The sequence below is a fragment of the Chiloscyllium plagiosum genome, unplaced genomic scaffold (assembly GCF_037043375.1).
Source record: "Chiloscyllium plagiosum isolate Xiang-an unplaced genomic scaffold, Cpla_swu_hap1 HiC_scaffold_33, whole genome shotgun sequence".
Lineage (NCBI taxonomy): Eukaryota > Metazoa > Chordata > Chondrichthyes > Orectolobiformes > Hemiscylliidae > Chiloscyllium > Chiloscyllium plagiosum.
Genome location: NW_028270171.1, coordinates 2063124 through 2088621, shown reverse-complemented (window position 1 = coordinate 2088621; position 25498 = coordinate 2063124). Strand labels below are relative to the sequence as shown.

Genomic DNA, 25498 nt, shown 5'->3' with positions numbered 1-25498 from the left:
ACAGCATGAAACAGTTTGCTGAAATTGCAAGTGGTCAGATCAAAACAGTCATTTATTTAGTACAAAGGTCATTATACATCAATATACAAGGACTAATATTCATAAAGCAAATCATTATTTTAACATTAAGCAAAAAGAAACTTTAACAGAGAAAAGCTCAAGACACATTTTGGAAGGAAAATAAATAAGTAGAGAAATGAAACATTAAATGATAAAACTCTAAAAGGGGTGAGCATCAGAAATAAAATTGTTGAAACTCAGTACACAGCACATTTGTAACACTAAGTGTGAAAAAGAGAAACAAAATAGGCAAAGCAGAATGTTTGCCTTTTTCAGAGAGCTTGCAGAGTTGCAAAAGGATAATCTATTTTCTTGTGCCATGTAAGATTCTAAGACTCCTGTATTAATATATCTTCCTTCATTCTTGTATTGTCTGTGCAGACTATTACAGCAATTGCTATTAAATTCATTTAATCTCTCCTTTATTTCCTCCAATGATGCACACTGATCGCCGGAGACCTCAAGGAGACCTTATGAATGTAACTTGTTCCAACCATGTGACTAACCAGAGCCCAATCCCCACACAGCAGGCTTGATGCTACTCTGCCACCAACCTTTCCAATCCCAACCTGAGTTGAGGGGGGAAGGGAAAGTGAAAGCGACAGGGAGTATGGAGTTAAATGGAAAGATAAGCGGCAGGATAGCATATGTGCAGGCAGATTTAAACTTGAGACAGACTGGGAATGCAGCAAAAGGGAAGGATAACTTAGGACATCTTGTGACTTCCAATATCTCTAATGATAAGAAAGTTAACATTAAGGCACTTTACCTGAATGCTCGTAGCATTCGTAACAAAGCAGACGAACTAATGGCACAGATCATCGTGAATGATTATGATGTGGTAGGCATCACAGAGACGTGGTTACAGGGGGTCAGGACTGGCAGTTAAACATCCAAGGGTTTTCCACTTATCGAAAAGACAGGGAAGTGGGCAGAGGGGGCGGGGTGGCCTTGTTAGTTAAGAACAAAATTAAATCTATGGCACTGAATGACATAGTGTCGGATGATGTGGAGTCTGTGTGGGTGGAATTGAGGGCCCACAAAGGCAAAAAAACCATAGTGGGAGTTATGTACAGACCTCCTAACAGTGGTCAGGTCCAGGGGCGCAACATGTACCGGGAAATAGAGAAGGCATGTCAGAAAGGCAAGGTCACTATGCAGGTGGACTGGGTAAATAATGTTGCAGTGGATCCAAAGAAAGGGAATTCATGGAATGCTTACAGGATGGCTTTTTGGAACAGCTTGTCATGGAGCCCACTAGGGAGCAGGCTATTCTGGACCTAGTGCTATGTAATGAACCAGACTTTATAAAAGATCCTAAAGTAAGGGAACACTTAGGAGGCAGCGATCATAATATGGTAGAGTTCAGTCTGCAGTTTGAAAGAGAGAAGGCAAAATCGGATGTAATGGTGTTACAGTTAAATAAAGGTAATTATGAGGGCATGAGAGAGGAACTGACGAATATCGACTGGAAGCAGAGCCTAGCAGGGAAGACAGTAGAGCAAAAATGGCAGGAGTTTGTGGGTAAAATTGAGGACACTGTACAGAGGTTCATCCCCAAGAAGAGAAAAATTATCCGGGGAGGGATTAGACAGCCATAGCTGACAAAGGAAGTCAGGAAATGTATCAAAGAAAAAGAGAGATCCTATAAAGTGGCCAAGAGCATTGGGAAATCAGAAGATTGGGAAGGCTACAAAAACAGAGGATAACAAAGAGAGAAATAAGGAAGGAGAGGATCAAATATGAAGGTAGGCTAGCCAGTAATATTAGAAATTATAGTAAAAGTTTCTTTCAATACATAAGAAACAAATGACAGGCAAGAGTACACATTGGGCCACTTCAAACTGATGCTGGAAGCCTAGTGATAGGAGATAAGGAAATAGCAGGAGAACTTAATAAGTACTTTGCATCAGTCTTCACAGTGGAAGACATGAGTAATATTCCAACAATTAAAGGGAGTCAGGGGGCTGAGTTGAGTATGGTTGCCATTACAAAAGAGAAAGTGCTAGAAAAGCTAAAAGGTCTTAAAATTGACAAATCTCCTGGCCCCGATGGGCTACATCCTAGAGTTCTGAGCGAGGTGACTGAGGAAATAGCGGAGGCGTTGGTTGAGAGCTTTCAAAAGTCACTGGAGTCAGGGAAAGTCCCGGATGATTGGAAGATCGCTGTTGTAACCCCCTTGTTCAAGAAAGGATCAAGGCAAAAGATGGAAAATTATAGGCCAATTAGCCTAACCTCGGTTATTGGTAAAATTCTAGAATCCATCATTAAGGATGAGGTTTCTAAATTCTTGGAAGAGCAGGGTCGGATTAGAACAAGTCAACATGGATTTAGTAAGGGGAGGTCGTGCCTGACAAACCTGTTGGAGTTCTTTGAAGAGGTGACAAGTAGGTTAGACCAGGGAAACCCAGTTGATGTTATCTACCTAGACTTCCAAAAGGCCTTTGATAAGGTGCCACACGGGAGGCTGCTGAGCAAGGTGAGGGCCCATGGTGTTCGAGGTGAGCTACTGGTATGGATTGAGGATTGGCTGTCTGACAGAAGGCAGAGAGTTGGGATAAAAGGTTCTTTTTCAGAATGGCAGCCGGTGACGAGCGGTGTCCCGCAGGGTTCAGTGTTGGGGCCACAGCTGTTCGCATTATATATTAATGATCTGGATGAAGGGACTGGGGGCATTCTAGCGAAGTTTGCCGATGATACAAAGTTAGGTGGACAGGCAGGTAGTACTGAGGAAGTGGGGAGGCTGCAGAAGGATCTAGACAGTTTGGAGGAGTGGTCCAGGAAATGGCTGATGGAATTCAATGTGAGCAAATGCGAGGTCTTGCACTTTGGAAAAAAGAATCCAAGCATGGACGACTTTCTAAACGGTGAGAAAATTTGTAAAGCCAAAGTACAGAGGGATCTGGGAGTGCTAGTTGAGGATTCTCTAAAGGTAAACATACAGGTTGAGTCCGTGATTAAGAAAGCGAATGCAATGTTGTCAATTATCTCAAGAGGGTTGGAATATAAAAGCACTGTTGTGCTACTGAGACTTTATAAATCTCTGGTGAGGCCCCATTTGGAGTACTGTGTCCAGTTTTGGGCCCCACACCTCAGGAAGGACATACTGGCACTGGAGCGTGTCCAGCGGAGATTCACACGGATGATCCCTGGAATGGTAGGTCTAACATATGAGGAACGGCTGAGGATCCTGGGATTGTATTCATTGGAGTTTAGAAGATTAAGGGGAGATCTAATAGAAACTTACAAGATAATACATGGCTTGGAGAGGGTGGACGCTAGGAAATTGTTTCCGTTAGGCGAGGAGACTAGGACCCATGGACACAGCCTTAGAATTAGAGAGGGTAAATTCAGATCAGAAATGCAGAGACATTTCTTCAGCCAGAGAGTGGTGGGCCTGTGGAATTCATTGCCACAGAGTGCAGTAGAGGCTGGGACGCTAAATGTCTTCAAGGCAGAAATTGATAAATTCTTGATGTCACAAGGAATTAAGGGCGATGGGGAGAATGTGATCAAGGATAGTCAGCATGGTTTTGTGAAGGGCAGGTCGTGCCTCACAAACCTTATTGAATTCTTTGAGAAGGTGACTAAGGAGGTGGACGAGGGGAAAGCGGTAGATGTGGTGTATATGGATTTTAGTAAGGCGTTTGATAAGGTTCCCCATGGTAGACTACTGCGAAAACTACGGAGGTATGGCATTGAGGGTGAGTTGGAGGTTTGGATTAGGAGTTGGCTGGCTGGAAGAAATCAGAGGGTAGTAGTTGATGGTAAAGGTTCATCTTGGAGTGCTGTCACCAGCGGTGTTCCGCAAGGATCTGTTTTGGGACCATTGCTGTTTGTCATTTTTATAAATGACCTGGAGGAGGGGCTAGAAGGTTGGGTGAGCAAGTTTGCGGATGATACGAAAGTCGGAGGAGCTGTAGACAGTGAGGAAGGATGTGGCAGGTTACAGCGGGATATAGATAAGCTGCAGAACTGGGCAGAAAGGTGGCAAATGGAGTTCAATGTAGCTAAGTGTGAGATGATTCACTTTGGTAAGAGTAACAAAAAGATGGGGTACTGGGCTAATGGTCGGATACTTGGTAGTGTGGATGAGCAGAGGGATCTTGGTGTCCATGTACACAGATCTTTGAAAGTTGCCACCCAGGTAAATAGTGCGGTGAAGAAGGCATATGGCGTACTGGCTTTTATTGGTAGAGGAATTGAGTTCCGGAGTACTGAGGTCATGTTGCAGTTGTATAAGACTCTGGTGCGGCCGCATCTGGAGTATTGTGTGCAGTTTTGGTCGCCATACTATAGGAAGGATGTGGAGGCACTGGAACGGGTGCAGAGGAGGTTTACCAGGATGTTGCCTGGTATGGTAGAAAGATCGTATGAGGAAAGGCTGAGGCACTTGGGGTTGTTTTCATTGGAGAAAAGAAGGTTTAGGGGTGACTTGATAGAGGTGTACAAGATGATTAGGGGTTTAGATAGGGTCGACAGTGAGAATCTTTTTCCACGTATGGAGTCAGCTATTACAAGGGGGCATAGCTTTAAATTAAGGGGGGGGTAGGTATAGGACAGATGTTAGGGGTAGGTTCTTTACTCAGCGAGTCGTGAGTTCATGGAATGCCCTGCCAGTAGCAGTGGTGGACTCTCCCACATTATGGGCATTTAAGCGGGCATTTGATAGGCATATGGAGGATAGTGGGCTAGTGTAGGTTAGGTGGGCTTGGATCAGCGCAACATCGAGGGCCAAAGGGCCTGTACTGCGCTGTATTCTTCTGTTCTATGTAAACGAGTAAGTGGAGTTGAAATGCCCATCAGCCATGATTGAATGGCGGAGTGGACTCGATGGGCCGAATGGCCTTACTTCCGCTCCTATGTCTTATGGTCTTAACCTGTCGACATTCCCTTCCCCTTTACATCCCAGATAAAAGATCTGCAACAACCATCTAACAGGGAGGAACGAGAGAAGCAGGGATAACTGAATGAGATTTTATTTTGTTTGTGATTGCTACCAAACAAAATTGGCTGGTTGCTAAAGGATCGATAAAGTATTTATGTGAACCTCTTAATTGGATCCATTACTCATGGATTTCACACAATGTTGTCTATCCTCCAAATGATAAATGCTTGATGGATTCAGCCACGAAGAAAATAAATTGCTAATACTGTAAATTAAGCTAGATAATCTAACAGATGTGTGGATTTAAGAATTATATGTACTCTCTATTTACCCACTGCATTGCTACCTTTTCAAATCCCTACTAAACCTCTAAAGATACAGATTCATGCTTAACACAACTCCAAGACTTCATTCAGTTTTCAGCATTACATTGCAACTGCTTATTTCTTCTCCTCATCCTCTAGTCATTATCTCTGAAATGAACCAACTTAGACTAAATGTTGGTACTAAGACCTTCTGGATCTGGTTGGTTTTAAACAATACTGACACTCATTAAACCAAGGGATAATCTAATTAAACAAATAATAGCTATTTGTGTATATATGTAGGATCCAACATGGAAACAGATCCTTCAGTCCAACTCGTCCATCCAAACTAAACTAGTCCCACTTTCCTGCACTTGGCCCATTTCCCTCCAAACTTTTCCTATTCACGTACTTATCCAAATGTCTTTTAAATGTTGTAACTGCACCTGCATCCACCACATCCTCTGGCAGTTCATTCCACACACAAACCACTCTGTTTAAAAAAAAAAGTTGCCCCTCGTCCTTTTTAATCTTTCTCCTCCCACCTTAAAAATATGATCCCTAGTTTTGAACTCTCCCACCCTTGCTATTCACCTTATCTATGCCCCTCATGATTTTATATACCTCCATAAGGTCACTCTTCAACCTTCTATATTCCAGTAAAAAAAATGCCTATCTATCCATCCTATATGTATAACTCAAACCCTCCATTCCCAGCAACGCCATGGTAAATCTTTTCTGAACCCTCTCCAATTTAATAATATGCTTCCAATAACAGGGCAACCAGAATTGCACACAGTCCTCAGTCAGGTACAAACATACACCAAGTTTGAATGCAGTGACACTATAATTAAATAAAACAAAGAACTGCAGATGATAGAAATCTAAAACAAAAACAAAATGCTGGAGAAACAAAGCAGGTCTGGCAGCATCTGTGGAGAGAAAGCAGCGTTAATGTTTCAGAACTAACACTTCGGCAGAACTGGTTTCTCCAGCAATTTCTGTTTTTGTGACACTATAAATTCAACCCAGCTTCAAAACGCTCAACCTTTACCCCATGTTAAAAAGATGAAAAAAAATGACCCTCATCCTTCAATCTTTTAAATAAACCCTCTTTGCTACACAATCAGCTGTTCCATTATACCCTGATCGAATGCCGATCCAATCAGCTCATAATATCTCAACCACCAAGATCTGTGCAGCTTTAGTGTATTTGAAGGACTCTCCTCCTCACTCTCTCCCCTCACTGAAGGTGTGGTTACCTTCAGGTTAAACCATCACTGGTTGTCTCTCTGTAATGCGCAAGACTACAGTAATTTGGGGCTGTAATTCAATGCCTTTTCCCCTGCTGATCATAAACTTCAGCTGAAGCAGAGCTCTGCATTCCCAGTTTCTTTTTGAAAATGCCATATCACTGCTCAATTCAAATGGCACTCTCTAAGTAGCAAATCAAATCACCATCCAATCCTCATTTTAAAAACGTACCAAGGCTCTGGCCAACCATGTTGTGAATATTTCATTCAGCACACCTCCCAGCCCTTTCCATTTAGCCTCTGATGGGGAATTTCTGTTTCTTCATTCCTCCCTCTGCTCTTCATGTGTGTGGCATCCATTTCCCAAAACTGTGCTTTTCTGTCTTTTTCCTATTTTGAAACATTTACCATTGACTCTTACCCTGACCTCCATCTTTTTCGAGTCCTCCACCTCCTGTTTAATGCTCATCACTGCTATAAACTGCAAAGTTGGTTTATGCAAGGGATGCTACCCAGATAGGAAGTTGCATTAAGGGTAAACTGAAGTGATCTCCAAGGCATTTCACTCTCTCCACAAGATGCATCAGGCTGACCAGTATTAAGGCTTGCACAAAGTGAAACTACACATCACTCTTCTCGCAATGTCACTGTTTAAAAGCTGGATGCATCAGGATTCATTTTCCACCCCACCCTTTTACCCATGCTGACATACGAGGTATATTTTCTGCCAAAAGACAGATGAGGTGCAATTCCACAAACAACTTACTCCTTCCCTGTCATACAGAAGTAACATGTAGCTACCAGGAAGGAAATATAAATGCCATACACCAACTACACATTTCATTCATATTTCTAAAAATATCCAACGTTGGGAGTTTGACTATCCTCAATCAGGTGCTCTATCTCTCTCACTGAGAGGATGAGAGCAAAAGAAACTTTACTTTGTACTATGCTCATGCCCCAAAATCTGCAATCAATTCAAAAGCAGAATCAACAAAGAGAACTGGCTACAGCCTACACAAAGGATGGTCGGCTTATACACATGGAATGAATTCTAAAGAGAGACTATTGTAGCATTTGTACTATTTGCTATATACAACATAAGCTCCCTGCTCTTATCATCCATGACATGACTCAAAGGCAAGTGTTCCATGTGCCTTGTCTACGCTATTAACGTGTCCGGCTACTTTCAGGGATCAGTGGACTAACACCCCAAGATTCCTCTGATCTTCTGAGCTTCCAAATCCCCTGCCATTCACTGAGCACTGCCTGTTCTTGTTTCTTTTTCCAAAGTATATCACCTCACAGTTATCAGGGTTAAATTCCAGCTGCCACTGATTTATCCATCTGACCAATGCGTTTATATCCTCCTGAACTGTCAGCCATCCAGCCAATCTTCATGTCATTTGCAAACTTGCCATTCACTCCCACATTTTGTTCTATATCATTTGTTTAACCCAAAAAGACTGCATGCTGATAAAAAGAATTCCAATCTAAAGCTCACTGCCATTACATTAAACTAACAGCAGAGGGCAGCAAGTCAGAATCTATAGCTCAAATTGTTCACAACCTTGTACAAATGGAACACAAAAAATAGCCATTTCCTACAATACAATGCTAATGCTGAAGGCAGGTTACATTGACAAACAGAAACTCCACGTAAAACAAACGTATTTTCTGCTGTCCAGTAGAATAGTTCAAAAGGGATGATGTTGCTTCTATGTAGGTACACTACAAAACTCATCTTTGTTTTTTTCCAACCTGTTCTCATGCTCAAGTAAGAGTATCCAAATGGTTTTGATTTTGCTGGCCACATATCATAAATGCTGAAGAAAACATATGAAAATACTCCTTTCCTGCATTCCTACCAAATTCAAATCATTTAAAAAATAATATGCCTTAAAAAAAACTATTGAAAAAATTCTGATTACATACTTTACTTCCCCCCCCCCCCACCCAAAATAACTGGTAAAATAAATAGTGTTACTGCACTAGAATAGAAAGCAAAGCCAAATCAGACTCACCAACACTTGATTCACAACATTGTGAAAGTAAAGCATTCAATGACATAATTGCCAATTTTTTTCTAACCAGACTTAAATAATAACAGATTATCAGACTCCAAGTTTATAACTTAAATAGAAATTAACAATTATAAATAGTGTAACTTTAGTATAGCAAACTAAACAAGATCATCTGTCTGCAATTTAACCTCAATCTTTGATCACAATGTTCACTCTCACAGACAGACACAGTTAAGGGATAAAGTAAAAATGAAATAATTGGCAACAAAGTGTACCACACCTCAAAAATTCCTCAAACACTGTGTTGTATTAAAGGCACATGGGACTGTATCTTGCCTGATTTCCAAACTAACCGTCAATGCCAAGAGCTATCAGCAAACTCCGAGGAACACTCATATTGCTGATAAACTGGGATTCTTTTCTCTCAACACTTTTTAACTGAATAAACAACAAAAGGGAGTAAATCAACTTAAACACAGCATCCACCCCTTCTGAGCACACAGCCTTCTGCCCAAATGTACCTACTAGAGAAGGTGCAAACCTTGACTCTTAGGAAATAAGGCAGGGAAGGTGACTGAGGTGTCAGTGGGAGAGCACTTTGCGGCTCTATTAGATTTAAAATAGTGATGGAAAAGGATAGACCAGATCTAAAAGTTGAAGTTCTAAATTGGAGGAAGGCTAATTTTTGGTATTGGGCAAGAACTTTCAAAAGCTGATTGACGGCAGATGTTCGGAGGTAAAGGGATGGCTCGAAAATGGGAAGCCTTCAGAAATGAGATAACGAGAGTCGAGAGAAAGTATATCCCTATGAGGGTGAAAGGAAAGGCCTTCTTCAGGCTTATGCCCGAAACGTCAATTCTCCTGCTCCTTTGATGCTGCCTGACCTGCTGCACTTTTCCAGCAACACATTTTTAAGCTCTGATCTCCAGCATCTGCAGTCCTCACTTTCTCCTGAAAGGAAAGGCTGGTAGGTATAGGGAATGCTGGATGACTAAAGAAATTGAGGGTTGTTAGAAAAAGAAGGAAGCATATGTCAGGTACAGACAGGATGGATCGAGTGAATCCTTAGAAGAGTATAAAGAAAGTAGGAGTATACTTAAGAGGGAAATCAGGAGGGCAAAAAGGGGACATGAGATAGCTTGGGCAAATAAAATTCAGGAGAATCCAAAGGGTTTTTACAAATATTATTAAGGACAAAAGGGTAACTAGGGAGAGAACAGGGCCCCTCAAAGATCAGCAAGGCGGTCTTTGTGTGGAACTACAGAAAATGGGGGAAGAGACTAAACGAGTATTTTGCATCAGTGTTTACGGTGGAAGAGAACAAGGAAGATATAGACTGTAGGGAAATAGATGATGACATCTTGATAAATGTCCAGATTACAGAAGAGGAACTGCTGGATGTCTTGAAACACACAAAAGTGGATAAATCCCCAGGACCTATCAGGTGTACCCGAGAACTCTGTGGGAAGCTAGAGAAGTGGTTGCTTGGCCTCTTGCTGAGATATTTGTATCATCGATAGTCACAGGTGAGGAGTTGGAAGATTGGAGGTTGGCTAACGTGGTGCCACTGTTTAAGAAGGGCGGTAAAGACAAGCCAGGAGGCTATAGACCAGTGAGCCTGACGTCGGTGGTGGGCAAGTTGTTGGAGGGAATCCTGAGGGACAGGATTTACACCTATTTGGAAAGGTAAGGACAGATTAGGGATAGTCAACATGGCGGTGTGTGTGTGGGAAATCATGTCTCACAAACTTGATTGAGTTTTTTGAAGAAGTAACAAAGAGGATTGATGAGGACAGAGTGGTTGATGTGATCTATATGGACTTCAGTAAGGCATTTGACAAGGTTCACCATGGGAGACTGGTTAGCAAGGTTAGATCTCATGGAATACAGGGAGAACTAGCCAATTGAATATAGAACTGGCTCAAAGGTAGAAGACAGAGGGTGGTGGTGGAGGGCTGTTTTCAGACTGGAGGCCTGTGACCAGTGGAGTGCCACAAGGATCGGTGCTGGGTCCACTACTTTTCATCATTTATATAAATGATTTGGATGTGAGTGTAAGAGGTATAGTTAGTAAGTTTACAGGTGACACCAAAATTGGAGGTGTGGACAGCGAAGGGGGTTACCTCAGATTACAACGGGATCTTGATCAGATGAGCCAATGGGCTGAGAAGTGGCAGATGGAGTTTAATTTAGATAAATGAGAGGTGCTGCATTTTGGGAAAGCAAATCTTAGTAGGACTTATACACTTAATGGTAAGGTCCGAGGGAGTGTTGCTGAACAAAGAGACCTTCGAGTGCAGGTTCATAACTCCTTGAAAGTAGAGTCGCAGGTAGATAGGTGAAGGCGACGTTTTGTATGTTGTCTTTTATTGGTCAGAGTATTGAGTACAGGAGTTGGGAGGTCATGTTGCGGCTGTACAGGACATTGGTTAGGCCACTGTTGGAATATTGGCGTGCAATTCTAGTCTCCTTCCTATTAGAAAGATGTTGTGAAACTTGAAAGTGTTCAGAAAAGATTTAAAAGGATGTTGCCCGGATTGGAGCATTTGAGCCATAGGAAAAGGTTGACTAGGTAGGGCTGTTTTCCCTGGAGCGTCAGAGGCTGAGAGATGACCTTATAGAGGTTTATAAAATCATGAGGGGCATGGATAAGATAAATAGACAAAGTCTCTTCCCTGGGGTGGGGGGAGTCCAGAACTAGAGGGCATAGGTTTAGGGTGAGAGGGGAAAGATATAAAAAGGATCTAAGGGGCAACTTTTTCATGCAGAGGGTGGTACGTGTATGGAATGAGCTGCCAGAGGAAGTGGTGGAGGATGGTATAATTACAACAATTTAAAGGCATATGGAAAGGTATATGAATAGGAAGGATTTGGAGGGATATGGGCCGGGTGGGACTAGATTGGGTTGGGATAGCTGGTCGGCATGGATGGGTTGGACCGATGGGTCTGTTTCTGTGCTGTATATCTCTATGGCTCTAGTTTCTCTTTTCTCACATTTGCTGTCATTGGCTGGTCAGCACTGGTTTCCTCTTGAGTGACCAATAACACCACCTGGTCCCGAAACATCTACAGTATTTCTTAGAACGATAATTAACTATAATTGTATTTCCCGGCAACTTCATATATGCAAGTATCAGCTCCTTTGTTCACTATTTTAAGAAAAATCAAGCTGTGCAAAGTTGAATTCTCAGCTTCAGCTTTCAGTTCCAAATCAAAACTGAGAAAAATAATACAAAAAGTGATGGTCCCAACAATGCAAATGCTATTGAGTCCAAAGTCCTTTGAAGTTGAAAACTTGAAAATAGATAGTTTCAAGTCCTTCTTTGAAGGAAGATTACAAAACTGCTCGAGTTTGACACTATGATTTGAATTTGTTATTCTGTTTCAGTCGCAGACTACAGGATTGTATCAATTGACCTTAACACATGGCCTGCAGTCTACAGTTTAGGCACTCACAACTGAGTCTACCAGATTACAAATCTTTAATACCCGGCACAGGTTACAACTACAGTTTACTGCAAAGCGATGAGTAGTAGACAGCTAAAAGTTTTGCAAGTGCTAAATAATAATTGTTTACAATCACAATAGTGATGCCAGCAACAGCATGACTTTTATATCATCCAAACTGGAACTAAATGCCAGGCAATACAGCTGCCACACAGGTTCTGACCATTTCCAAATCATAGCAACTCGAAACATTCCTTCTGACCAATGTCAAACCGTCTACCAACACCAAGGGCTCACCAATGATTACAGACTGAATTGAATAAGCTTGATCAAAACCAAGGAAAAATCATGGCAGAGGCTGGATTGTCTGCAATGAGAAGCTCACCTCATCCTCTCTCCTACATGGAAAAAGTTGAAGTCCAGGAAACGACTGAATATTTAGCACCTGGCTAGCCAGATGCAGCCAACACAACACTCATGGTTTCAGAACTCTGAAGGAGTCACACAGTTAACTCAGAAACATTAGGAGATAGTGAGAACTGCAGATGCTGGAGGATTCAGAGTCAATAACGTGTAAAGCTGGAAAAAGCACAGCAGGTCAAGCAGCACTTGAGGAGGAAAGTCAGTGTTTCAGGCAGGACCCTTCATCAGGACTGGGGAGGTGGGATGGCAATAGGTGGATGCAGATAAGGGTTAATTATGACAGGTCAGTGAGAAGGGTGGAGCAGGTGGGTGGGAAGGAAGACGATAGGTAGGTCAGGTCAAGAGGGCGATGTCGAGTTGGAGGGTTGGATCTGGATGCTGCCAGACCTGCTAAGTCGACCTCTTGATGAAGGAGCGGCGCTTTGAAAGCTAGTGCTTCCAATTAAACCTGTTGGACTATAACCTGGTGTTGTGTGATTTTTATTAGTCAAGAAAGCAAACCAATGCCTCTACTTCCTCAGAAGGCTAAGGAAAGTTGGCATGTCCACAATGACTCTTACCAATTTTTATAGTTGAACCACAGAAAGCACCCTATCTGGTTTCATCACAGTTTAGTATGGCAACTGCTCTGCCCAAGACAACACGATATTACACAGCATTGTGAGCACATGAAAACCAACATTCCAACTATTGACTCCAGTCTACACTTCCCGCTGCCTCAGCCAACATCAAAGACCATTCCAACCCCAGTTATACTCTCTTTCATTGGGCAGCAAACACAAAAGATATGCAAAAACACGTACTAACAGATTCAAGAACAACTTCTTCCCTGCTATATTCAGGCTAATGAACAGACCTCTCATATTAGAGATGATCTTTCTCTGCACCTTCTCTGCAGCTGTAACATTGTATTGTACATTCTGATGTACTCAAGTAAGTTATGATTTGTCTGGGTAGCACACAAATCAATACTCTTCACTGTATTTCAGTCCATGTGACAATAATAAATCAAATCAAATCAAAATGGAGAGAGATTGCAGAGTTCAGAAGAATCTGAGGGTACATGAGTCCCAAGATGTTAGTATACAGGTATAGCAAGTGATTAGGAATGCAAATGAAATATTGCTAATTACAAAGTAAATGGAACAAGTAATGACATTTTGTTGCAGTTGTAAGGGTGTTTGTGGGTCCACATCTGAAGTACTGTATACAGTTTTGGTTTCCTTAAGAAAGGATATAAATGTGTTAGGAGCAATTGGGAAGGTTGACTGATTCCTGGAAAGAGAGTATTCCCTGAAGATAGGTTGGACAGGCTTGACCTGCATCCACTAAAATGTAGAAGAATGAGAGCTGGTCTGACTGAAAGATACAAAATCCTTTGAGGCCAGGACAGGATGGATACTGGAAAGATGCTCTGCCTTGTGGAAGAGTCTCTAACTTGAGAATACAAATTAAAAATAAGAGGTTGTCAATTTAAGACACATGAGAAGAATATTTTTCCCTTGAGGGGATCAGTCTTTGGAAATCTGTGCTTGGAAATGGTGAGGCAAAGCCAGTGAATATTTTGCAAGTGAAGGTTTTTTGGAAGAGGTTGGGATATGGAGTTATGGCCACAAGCAGATCAGCCGACCCCTAATTTGTACATTCACATAACTACTAACACTTCACATTTCTCATTTATACAAATTTGGAAAGGAGCACTTAGCTATTCTGTGAACTAACTGTAGCTATGTAAATTTGGTGTGGATCTTGCCCCAACATTTAGTGACAAATCTGAACTAAATTAAAACCTGCCATTGACTTCATGCCTTGAGTACAAACTGACATAACCGCAATGCAGGAAAATAGCTGTTACATTGCTCTAAAACAATGGCTGGTACTGGTATCAAGTGGCAAGAGGTTGGATAACAGTAATGAGATGCAGAACTGAACAACTGAGCCTGCACTGCGACAGGCATTCATTTAAAAATGTGTGACAAGAATGACGCTGGATAGTTTCAAAGTGAAATTATAATGTTTGAATTCTTATTAATACCCAATTTTACTCTTCCAAATAAGATAACTTTTGCTTTAAAAATATAATGAACATTGTGACTGCTGAGCTTGCAACCCAACACCGAAACACACCTGCTCACTAAAGATAACACTTTATTCTTTGTTAATGCTCCATTCTGGAGAATCTAAATCCATATATTTTAAACCATTGGAAAACACAGAGGAATTCAATAATGAAATACAGAAATATTTCCATAAATCCTACATTAAAACTACAGATCTGTACTAAAGTCTGCTAATTGTATTAAAGTGAAGGAAACATAGGTGGAGGCTATTAAGTACCTTGAAGACACATAAAGACACTTCTGGGACAACATTGTTTAGGGAGGAGACTGACATTTGTAATGTTACATTCTGTAAATAAATTTAGTATTAAGAAAGAAGATTGGAAACCAGATGCCAATCTCACCATCTGCCTATGAAAGTTTTAACAGTGAGGAGCATTCCATCAGTACAAAAAAGAACTTATCATCTGCAAGAGGGATCCAAATATTGGAAAATGTATTATCGGTCACCACTGTTACAGACACTGACATTAATCATTTAGACAAATAGCAATGACAAAGGCATAAAAACGGAATATCTGGCATCCTTCAAGCACAAATAATTAATTGTAGGGATTTCTATACATTGTATGGTAAAAGATGGGTAAGGGATGTGAGCAGGAGTTGAATGACAGGAAGTCTTGAGACGGAGAAAAATACAAGTGTTTAAAAAATGTAACTTCTCTCATAAAAATATTTTGAACAGGAACTTCACAACCCTTTTTTCTCCCCTGGAGTTCAGCGATCCATTCCATACACATCAAATAATCTGTTTGTTCAGAATGAGGGGACTGAGCACCATAATTTGTCTCAGAACTCTGGAGGTAATGAGGTGGGACGGTACAGTGGAAAATGGCTCACATGCCTCATCTCATAGCAAGTGATTATGTCGGAACAAGATTAAAATCAAATTAGAATGCATTCCACCTGCTCCCTGTGGTTAAACAGTTCGTCATCTCTCATTCTAAGACTCTGATGTGAATAAGGGTGACCAGTGATTATGTGTCAACACTTTCAGAAAAGCAACAGGAAGAATACACCTAGAAAGTCTCAACAGCTTCAGCAGCAGACTGAACAAGGTGTAATGATCAGTTCTGTGAACTAATCCACATTCAAAGTTCCAAATCAACAACACACTCCTGTTGCGGTACAAACTGAATACCAAATGTGCACAAGGAAGCAATTCAACTCGTGAAATAAAATACCCTCTTGTTCTTCAATCAGCAATTTCCTGTAGGATTTTCATCCAAGTTCGAAGACAGAACCTGCACATTTTCCAAAGCGCAATACAAAGGTGGGTTAAGAACATAGGATTAAATTATTTCAAACACAACCTTGTCCATTAAAAGTTAACAAATGTGTGTGAATCTTGAGAATTATATGACTATACAGTAAACGTTCAATTAAATTTAAAATATTTCATGCCTGCCAAGTGGCAGAATGCACTTTGAAATTAATTTGGGCCATCTCAAGAATTCTCAATAGAGAGTCAGTGCACTAAAACGCTCACAACATGCCAGAAACACTTGGGATGAAAGTATGTGATGATCACTTCATGAAGAATTAACAAAATTCTCGACATTACAGTGGTTTTGTAAACTTAGGCTTCAGACACATTCTTTAAAAAGCCAGAGAAAACATTACTCTGGAGACTCACTTCTGAACTGATGGAGGGCAGGTTGTTGAGAAAGCAGTTGAAGGCGATTGATCCTGGAGCACAAGTTTGAGGAACAACATCCTGGGCCTGAGAATATCACCTCCAAGAACCACAACTAGAACAATACAGCGCAGAACAGGCCCTTCGGCCCTTGATGCTTTTCCAACTATCAATGATATTTCCAAGGTGATCAGAGGATTAGATAGGGTAGACATTGAGAGTCTTTTTCCTAGAATGATGACATCAGCTTGTACGAGGGGGCATAACTACAAATTGAGGGGTGATTGATTCAAGACAGATGTCAGAGACAGGTTCTTTACTCATAGTAGTAAGGGCATGGAATGCCCTGCCTGCCAATGTAGTTAACTCAGCCACATTAGGGGGATTTAAACAATCCTTGGTTAAGCACATGGATGATGATGCGATAGTGTAGGGAGATGAACTTAGATTAGTTCACAGGTAGGCACAACATTGAGGGCCAAAGGGCCTGTTCTGTGCTGTATTTTTCTATGTTCTATTTCCTAGTACAAATCGTGACTCACATCAATTTTACAAAAGTAAAACATTTAAAATTTATCTGAACATGGATTTGACTGAATACTGCATAGAATTCTGGTCGTCCTTCTACAGGAATGATGCTGGAGTTGAAAAGTGTGGCGCTGGAAAAGCACAGCAGGTCAGACAGCATTCTGAGGAGCAGGAGAATCGAAGTCTCGGGTTTATGCTTATGCCCGAAATGTCGAATCGCCTGTTCCTCAGATGCTGCCTGACCTGCTGTGCTTTTCCAGCGTCACACTTTTCAACTAACTCTCCAGCATCTGCAGTCCCCACTTTCTCCTAAGGGAAGGACACTGTTAAACTTGAGAGGATGAGAAAAGATTTACAAGGATGTTGTCATGACCAGAGGGTTTGAGCTATAGGGAGAGGCTGAATAGGCTGGGGCTGGAGCTTCGGAGGCTGAGGGGTGACCTTATAAAGGTTTATAAAATCATGAGAGGCATGGATAGGATAAGTAGACAAGATCTTTATCCTAGAGTGGGGAGTCCAAAACTATAGGGTATAGGGGCATAAGGTGAGAGATGAAAGATTTAAAAGAACCTGAGTGGTAAATTTTTCATGCCAAGGGTAGAACTTGTATGGAACAAGCTGCCAGAGGAAGTGGTGGAGGCTGGTACAATTACAGCATTTAAAAGGCATCTGGATGGATATATGAATTGGAAGGGTTTGGAGGGATATGGGCCAAGTGCTGGCAAATAGGACTAGGTCAAATTGGGATGTCTGGTGTGGACGAGTCAGACCAAACAGTTTGTTTCTGTGCTGTATGAAGTTACAACTCTATATTCGCAACAGCAGAAATATTTGTGAAAATAAATCTTTATACAATTAATGTTGAGATTTATCTGTAATCTAAATACAACCTTGTAGTTATATAGAACCTTGAAGGAAAGCATCTCAAAGAAGCATGAATTGGCAAAATTTGACTCTGAGCCACACAAGATGTGACCAAAAGCTTGATGAAGGAGATAAATGTAAACAATGAGTTTGAAGGAGGAGAGAGAAACAGCTGGACAGAATTGTGGATGTAGATTTGCTCGGGGAGCTGGAAGGTTCATTTCCAAACATTTTGTTACCCTACTAGGTAGCATCTTCAGTGGGCCTCAGGTGAAGCAATGCTGAAAATTCCTGAATTGGAGATGCCGGTGTTGGACTGGGGTGTACAAAGTTAAAAATCACACAACACCAGGTTATAGTCCAACAGGTTTAATTGGAAGCATACTAGCTTTCGGAGCGACGCTCCTTCATCAGGTGATAGTCTGATGAAGGAGCGTCGCTCCAAAAGCTAGTGTGCTTCCATTTAAATCTGTTGGAGTTTAACCTGGTGTTGTGTGATTTTTAACTCTGAAAATTCCTGCTTTCTATTTATATGTTTGGGTTTCTTTCTGTTGGTGATGTCATTTCCTGTGGTGCTGTTAATTCCTGTGGAGAAGTCACTTCCTGTTCCTTTTTTCAGGGGGTGGTAGATGGGGTCTAACTCAATGTGTTTCTTGATAGAGTTCCGGTTGGAATGCCATGCTTCTATGCATTCTCGTGTGTGTCTTTGTTTGGCTTGTCCTAGGATGGATGTGTTGTCCCAGTCGAAATGGTGTCCTTCCTCATCCGTATGTGAGGGTACTAGTGAGAGAGGGTCATGTCTTTTTGTGGATAGTTGGTGTTCATGTATCCTGGTGGCTAGTTTTCTGCCTGTTTGTCCAATGTAGTGTTTGTTATAATCTTTGCACGGTATTTTGTAAATGACATTAGTTTTGCTCACTGTCTGTATAGGGTCTTTCAAGTTCAGTAGCTGCTGTTTTAGTGTGTTGGTGGGTTTGTGGGCTTCCATGATGCCAAGGGGTCTGAGTAGTCTGGCAGTCATTTCCGAGATGTCTTTGATGTAGCTGGACAGAATGACAGAGCCTAATATCTGGGCACTTGGATCTACATCTGTCAATGGGGTATGGATTAAAGTTGAGGGTAAGAGGCAGAATTGGAGGACAGTGAAATCTCAGGGCTGCATATCTGGAAGGACAGTTGAAGCAAGAAAGGGCAAAGATTGAAAGAATTTGAAAACAGGGACATAGAGTCATAGAGATGTACAGCATGGAAACAGACCCTTCGGTCCAACCTGTCCGTGACAACCACATATCCCAACCCAATCTAGTCCCACCTGCCAACACCCGGCCCATATCCCTCCAAACCCTTCCTATTCATATACCCATCCAAATGCCTCTTAAATGTTGCAATTGTACCAGCCTCCACCACTTCCTCTGGCAGCTCATTCCACACATGTACCACCACATGAAGTATAAAAATCAACATGCTCCTGAAAAGGAAGCCAATACAAGTCAGCAAGCTCAACATGAAGAGTAAATAGGATTTGGTACAAGTTAGCATACAAGGAGCATAATTTCAGATAACCTCAAAATTTATAGGGGATACAAGGAGGAAGATTCTCCAGAACTAACAACAGCACAGATGAGGATCTCAGCAGCAAATGAGCTGAAACAGGAGTGGGGACAGTAATGCTACAGAGATAGAAAATGCTGTCAATGCTGAGCCTAAGGCTCAGAGTGAAATAGAATTATTGATAAAAGCGATATACAAGGATATTTTGAGGAATAATAAAATATCACTATGTATTTGAAGTTGGAATTTATTCCTTTAGTTTGGCATCATCATCAGTTTGGTCAGACGCTACTACATAGAAGTGGCTATGTAAGCAGCCACACAACCTAAAGCCCTCAAAGTGTGTTCCAGTTTTGAACACATTCTTATTTATTAGCTATTCTCTGCAGTAAAATTCTTCTGTGTACATTGTTTCTCATTGTTTATAAGTGCAAATCCTTGGTGGTTACTAATTCAACAGTGAAGTGGGCTATGCCAGTAGCAAAATGCCAGTGATATTTTCAGTTGAGCAGAGCTTTTCCAACAGCAGCAACCATCTTGTGGCTGAGATACATCAATCATCCCTGCCTACTGTTCATCACAAAGAAAGGACATAGCTACAAAACTGAGTACATTAAATTACATTTTGAAGAAAGTTTGTATTTCAATGCCCGTACCTTTCCCTGAGCCGAGGATGCTCAACATTTCATATTCACAATTACATTTTCCTGAAACCAAACCATTCAACACTTACAGCCTTAATTTTGTAATCAATTAGTCTTAGATTACTGCATTTTAGTTCAATTTTTCTCCCTTCTCTGAACTGCAAATCGTAAAGTCTAAGAATTTGGTTGAGACAGGGCCAAGACTGGCAGCTTAGTGTTCCAGGATTTAGACGTTTCAGGTGAAAAAGGAGGTTTGCTTTCCTGATACCACGGCTGTACTGAGGGAGGAAACCTTGCTGAGTTCATTTCGTGAAGACATATGGGTTGTGCTCAGGAATAAGAAGGGTGCAATCGCTTTGTTGGATTCTACTACAGGCCTCCCAACAGTCAGTGGGTGATAGAGGAATAGATATGTGAATAGATTATGGAAAAATGTAAAAACAACAGGGTTGTTGTGGTGGGTGATTTTCACTCTCTCTATATTAACTGGGACTCATTTAGTACCATAGGCTTAGATGGGGGTAGAATTTGTTAGATGTGTCCAAGATGGCTTTTTGAAACAATATGTAAATAGTCCAAGTAGGGACGGGGCTATACTAGACCAGGTTTTGGGATATGAACCTGGCCAGGCGATGGAAGCTTCGCTGGAGGAGCATTTTGGGAACAGTGTCCTTAATTCTATAAGCTTTAAGTTACTTATGGATAAGGATAAGAGTAATGCTTGGGTGAAAGTACGAAACTGGGGGAAGACTAATTACCACAATGTTAGGCAGGAACTGAGAATGTAGACCCAGGGCCAGCTGTTTGAGAGTAAATCCACATTTGGCAGGTGGGAATCTTTCAAAGGCCGATTGAGAGTTCAGGACCAGCACATTCCTGTGAAAAAGAACGACAGGGATAGCAAGATTCAGGAACCCCGGATGACGAGAAATTATGAGCTTAGTCAAAAAGAAAAAGGAAACTGAAGACAGCAGACCCCTAAGAACACAAAGGAAGTAGAAAAGAACTCAAACAAGAAATTAGGAGGGTTAAAAGGGACCACTAACTGTGTTTGGCAAACACAGGAAAATCCCAAGGTGTTCACGTACCTATATAAGGAGCAAGAGGGTAGCTAGGGGAAAAGGGTAAGTCCCCTCAAGGACAAAGGAGGGAAACTTAAGCACTGGGGCCAGAGGAAGTGATCCTTAACAAATGCATTGCATTGGTATTCATAAGGGAGACTGATATGGTGGATGGTGAATCTCAGGAGGGTAGATTAGATTAGATTCCCTACAGTGTGGAAACAGGCCCTTCGGCCCAACAAGTCCACACCGACCCTCCGAACAGCAACCCACCCAGACCCATTCCACTACATTCATCCCTGACTTCTGCACCGAACACTATGGACAATTCAGCATGGGCAATTCACCTAACCTGCACATCTTTGGACTGTGGGCGGAAACCAGAGCACGCAGAGGAAACCCACGCAAACAAGGGGAGAACGTGCAAACTTCACACAGAGTATGTTGATATGGAGTATGATGATATTTGAGGGCATGTTAGCAAAAAAAGGTGTTGCACGTTTTAAAAAACATTAAGATAGACAAGTCCCCAGGACTTGATGGGATCTATCTCAGAATGCAGAGGGAGGCAGGTGAGGAAATTGCTGGAGCTTTGTATGAAATCTTTGGGACTTCCTCAGTGCCTGCAGCGGATACAAAGGCCTGGAAAACAGCCAACATAATTTCTTTAAGGGCAACAGGGATAATATGGAAAATTTTAGGTCGGTGAGCCTAACATCAGTGCTAGGGAAATTAGTGGAGTATATTTTTAAGGATAGGATCACCTCACATCCGAAAAATATTAGACTTGTTAGCGACGTTTCGGGCATAAGCCCTTCTTCAGGAATGAGGAAAATGTGTCCTGCAGGCTAAGATAAAAGGTAGGGAGGAGGGACTTGGGGGAGGGGCTTTGGAAATCCGATAGGTGGAGGGAGGTCAAGGTGAGGGTGATAGGCCGGAGTGGGGTGGGGGCGGAGAGGTCAGGAAGATGATTGCAGGTTAGGAAGGTGGTGCTGAGTTCGAGGGATTTGACTGAGACAAGGTGGGGGGAGGGGAAATGAGGAAACTGGAGAAATCTGAGTTCATCCCTTGTGGTTGGAGGGTTCCCAGGCAGAAGATGAGGCGCTCTTCCTCCAACCGTCGTGTTGCCATGGTCTGGCGATGGAGGAGTCCAAGGACCTGCATGTCCTTGGTGGAGTGGGAGGGGGTGTTAAAGTGTTGGGCTATGGGGTGGTTGGGTTGGTTGGTCCAGGTGTCCCAGAGGTGTTCTTTGAAACGTTCCGCAAGTAGGCGGCCTGTCTCCCCAATATAGAGGAGGCCACATCGGGTGCAACGGATGCAATAGATGATGTGTGTGGAGGTGCAGGTGAATTTGTGGCGGATATGGAAGTGTCCCTTGGAGCCTTGGAGGGAAGTAAGGGGGGAGGTGTGGGCGCAAGTTTTGTATTTCTTGCGGTTGCAGGGGAAGGTACCGGGAGTGGAGGTTGGGTTGGTGGGGGGTGTGGACCTGACGAGGGAGTCACGAAGGGAGTGGTCTTTTCAGAACGCTGATAGGGGAGGGGAGGGAAATATATCACTGGTGGTGGGGTCCGTTTGGAGGTGGCGGAAATGACGGCGGATGATACGTTGTACATGGAGGTTGGTGGGGTGATAGGTGAGGACCAGTGGGGTTCTGTCCTGGTGGCGGTTGGAGGGGCGGGGCTCAAGGGCGGAGGAGCGGGAAGTGGAAGAGAGGCGGTGGAGGGCATCGTCGACCACGTCGGGGGTGGAAATTGTGGTCCTTGAAGAAGGAGGCCATCTGGGTTGTACGGTTTTGGAACTGGTCCTCCTGGGAGCAGATGCGGCGGAGATGAAGGAATTGGGAATATGGGATGGCGTTTTTACAGGGGGCAGGATGGGAGGAGGTGTAGTCTAGGTAGCTGTGGGTGTTGATCGGTTTATAATGGATGTCCGTGTCGATTTGGTCACCCGAGATAGAAATGGAAAGGTCTAGGAAGGGGAGGGAGGAGTCTGAGACGGTCCAGGTGAATTTGAGGTCGGGATGGAAGGTGTTGGTAAAGTGGATGAACTGTTCAACCTCCTCGTGGGAGCACGAGGCAGCGCCGATACAGTCATCGATGTAGCGGAGGAAAAGGTGGGGTTGGTGCCAGTGTAGCTGCGGAAGATGGACTATTCCACATATCCTACGAAGAGGCAGGCATAGCTGGGGCCCATGCGGGTGCCCATGGCTACTCCTTTCGTTTGGAGGAAGTGGGAGGATTGGAAAGAGAAGTTGTTCAGGGTGAGGACCAGTTCAGTCAGTCGAAGGAGGGTGTCAGTAGAAGGGAGAAAGTGAGGTTTGCAGATGCTGGAGATCAGAGATGGAAATGTGTTGCTGGAAAAGCGCAGCAGGTCAGGCAGCATCTAGGGAACAGGAGAATCGACGTTTCGGGCATTAGCCTGACGTTTCCTGAAGAAGGGCTAATGCCCGAAACGTCGATTCTCCTGTTCCCTAGATGCTGCCTGACCTGCTGCGCTTTTCCAGCAACACATTTCCATGTCAGTAGAAGGGTACTGGTTGGTACGGCGGGAAAGGAAGAAGCGGAGGGTTTTAAGTCCTTCGTGATGGGGGATGGAGGTGTACAGGGATTGGATGTCCATCGTGAAGATAAGGCGTTGGGGACCGGGGAAGCGAAAATCATGGAGGAGGTGGAGGGCGTGGGTGGTGTCCTGAACGTAGGTGGGGAGTTCTTGGACTAAGGGGGACAGGACCGTGTCGAGGTATGCAGAGATGAGTTCGGTGGGGCAGGAGCAGGCTGAGACAATGGGTCGGCCGGGGCAGTCAGGTTTGTGGATTTTGGGCAGGATGTAGAAATGGGCAGTGCGGGGTTGTGGGACTATGAGGTTGGAGGCGGTGGATGGGAGATCCCCCGAGGTGATGAGGTTATGGATGGTCTGGGAGATGGTTTAGTGGTGGGGGGTGGGGTCATGGTCAAGGGGGCAGTAGGAGGAGGTGTCCGCGTTTGGCCTCAGCGGTGTAAAGGTCGGTGCGCCAAACTACTACCGCGCCTCCCTTGTCAGCTGGTTTGATAGTGAGGTTGGGGTTGCAACAGAGGGAGTGGAGGGCTGCACGTTCCGAGGGTGAGAGGTTGGAGTGAGTGAGAGGGGTGGAGAAGTTGAGGTGGTTAATGTCGCGGCGGCAGTTGGCTATGAGGGTGGGCGAGAGTCTTGGTTGAAGAAGTAGGCGCGGAGGCGAAGGCGGTGGAAGAATTGTTCGATGTCACGCCATGTGTTGAACTCGTTAATCTGAGAGCGTAGGGGAATGAAGGTGAGGCCTCTGCTGAGGACTGATCTTTCATCCTCAGAGAGGGGTAGGTCTGGAGGGATAGTGAAAACAGAACTAGCTTAGTCATTGAAAACAGAATAGTGGGGGAAGGGAATTTTTCTGACAGGAGATCTGTGATTAGTGGTGTTCTGCAGGGATCAGTGCTGAAACCCCTGTTGTTTGTAAGATATACAAGTGATTTGAAGGAGAATGCAGTTGGTCTGATTAATAGGTTTGTAGACACAAAGGTTGGGGGGAGTTGCCAGAGGATACAGCAGGATATAGATAGGGAGGAGACGTGGGTGGAGAAATTGCAAATGGAGTTTAATCTAGACAAATATGCAGTGATGCATTCTGCAAAGTCTAATGCAGAAGGGATGTATATAGTAAATGACAGAACGCTTACCAGCATCAACACAGAGATCTAGGCATATAGGTCCACAGTTCTCAAAGTGGCAACACAAATGGTTAAGGTGGTTAAGGCGGCATCTGGAATATCTGCCTTAGGGCACAGAATATAAAAATCGCAAGTCATGTTGCAACCATATAGAACTTTACTAGGCCACATTTGAAATATTGTATACAATCTTGGTCACCACACTACAAGAAAGGGTGTGGATGATTCAGAGAGGGCACAGAAACTTTATACCAGGATGTTGCCTTGTTTGAAGGGTATTAGCTATGAGGGAGATGAGACAAACTTGGTTTGTTTTCACTTGAACATTAAAGGATGAGGGGCGACCTGATAGAAGTTTACAAAATTATGAGGGGCCTGGATAGAGTGGATAGTCAGAGTCTCTTTCCCAGGGTAGAAATGTCAATTACCAGGGGACATAGGTTGAAGGTAAAAGTGGAAAAGTTTAAAGAGGATACAAAAGGCAGGTTTTCCTTTTTCTTAAACAGAGGATGGTAAAAGCCTAGAATGCAGTGCCAGAGGAAGTGGTAGAGGCAGACACAATGTTTAACAGGCAGCTTAACAGATACACGAATAGGCAGGAAATAGAAGGTTATGGACCGCTTATGGGCATAAGGTTTTTAGTTTAGAAAGACATAGGTTGGCACAGTCTTGGTACGCCAAAGGGCTTGTGTTCCTGTGTTGTGTTTTGTTCTTTGATACAGATCTTCAGTTGCATAAAATCCTTAAGACGTCAGACTATCCTCCAAATTTCCTACTTGGAATATGGCAGCTTTGAAGGCAACAGATCAATATTCTACCCTCACATATCCTAACCTCTCATCGAAGAAATACAAATTTGAGATCGCGTGAGAAGCCTTTGGTTACTGCGACTGTGTACAGCATTGGTAAAGGTGGCCAAAGGATAACCATGGCTTGCTTCAATTCATTCCATAGAAATGAAAGGGATGGAAAAAGCTAGGCCTAGCTCTTCAATAACTCATTCAGTTAACTTAC

At 43.0% G+C, this 25498-nt stretch overlaps 1 protein-coding gene across 10 annotated transcripts in view; it reads right to left on the bottom strand.

The window, feature by feature from the left end:
• Positions 1-25498, bottom strand: part of LOC122542077 (RNA binding protein fox-1 homolog 2-like) — a 370347-nt gene that overhangs the window by 243136 nt on the left and 101713 nt on the right. The window lies entirely within an intron of this gene.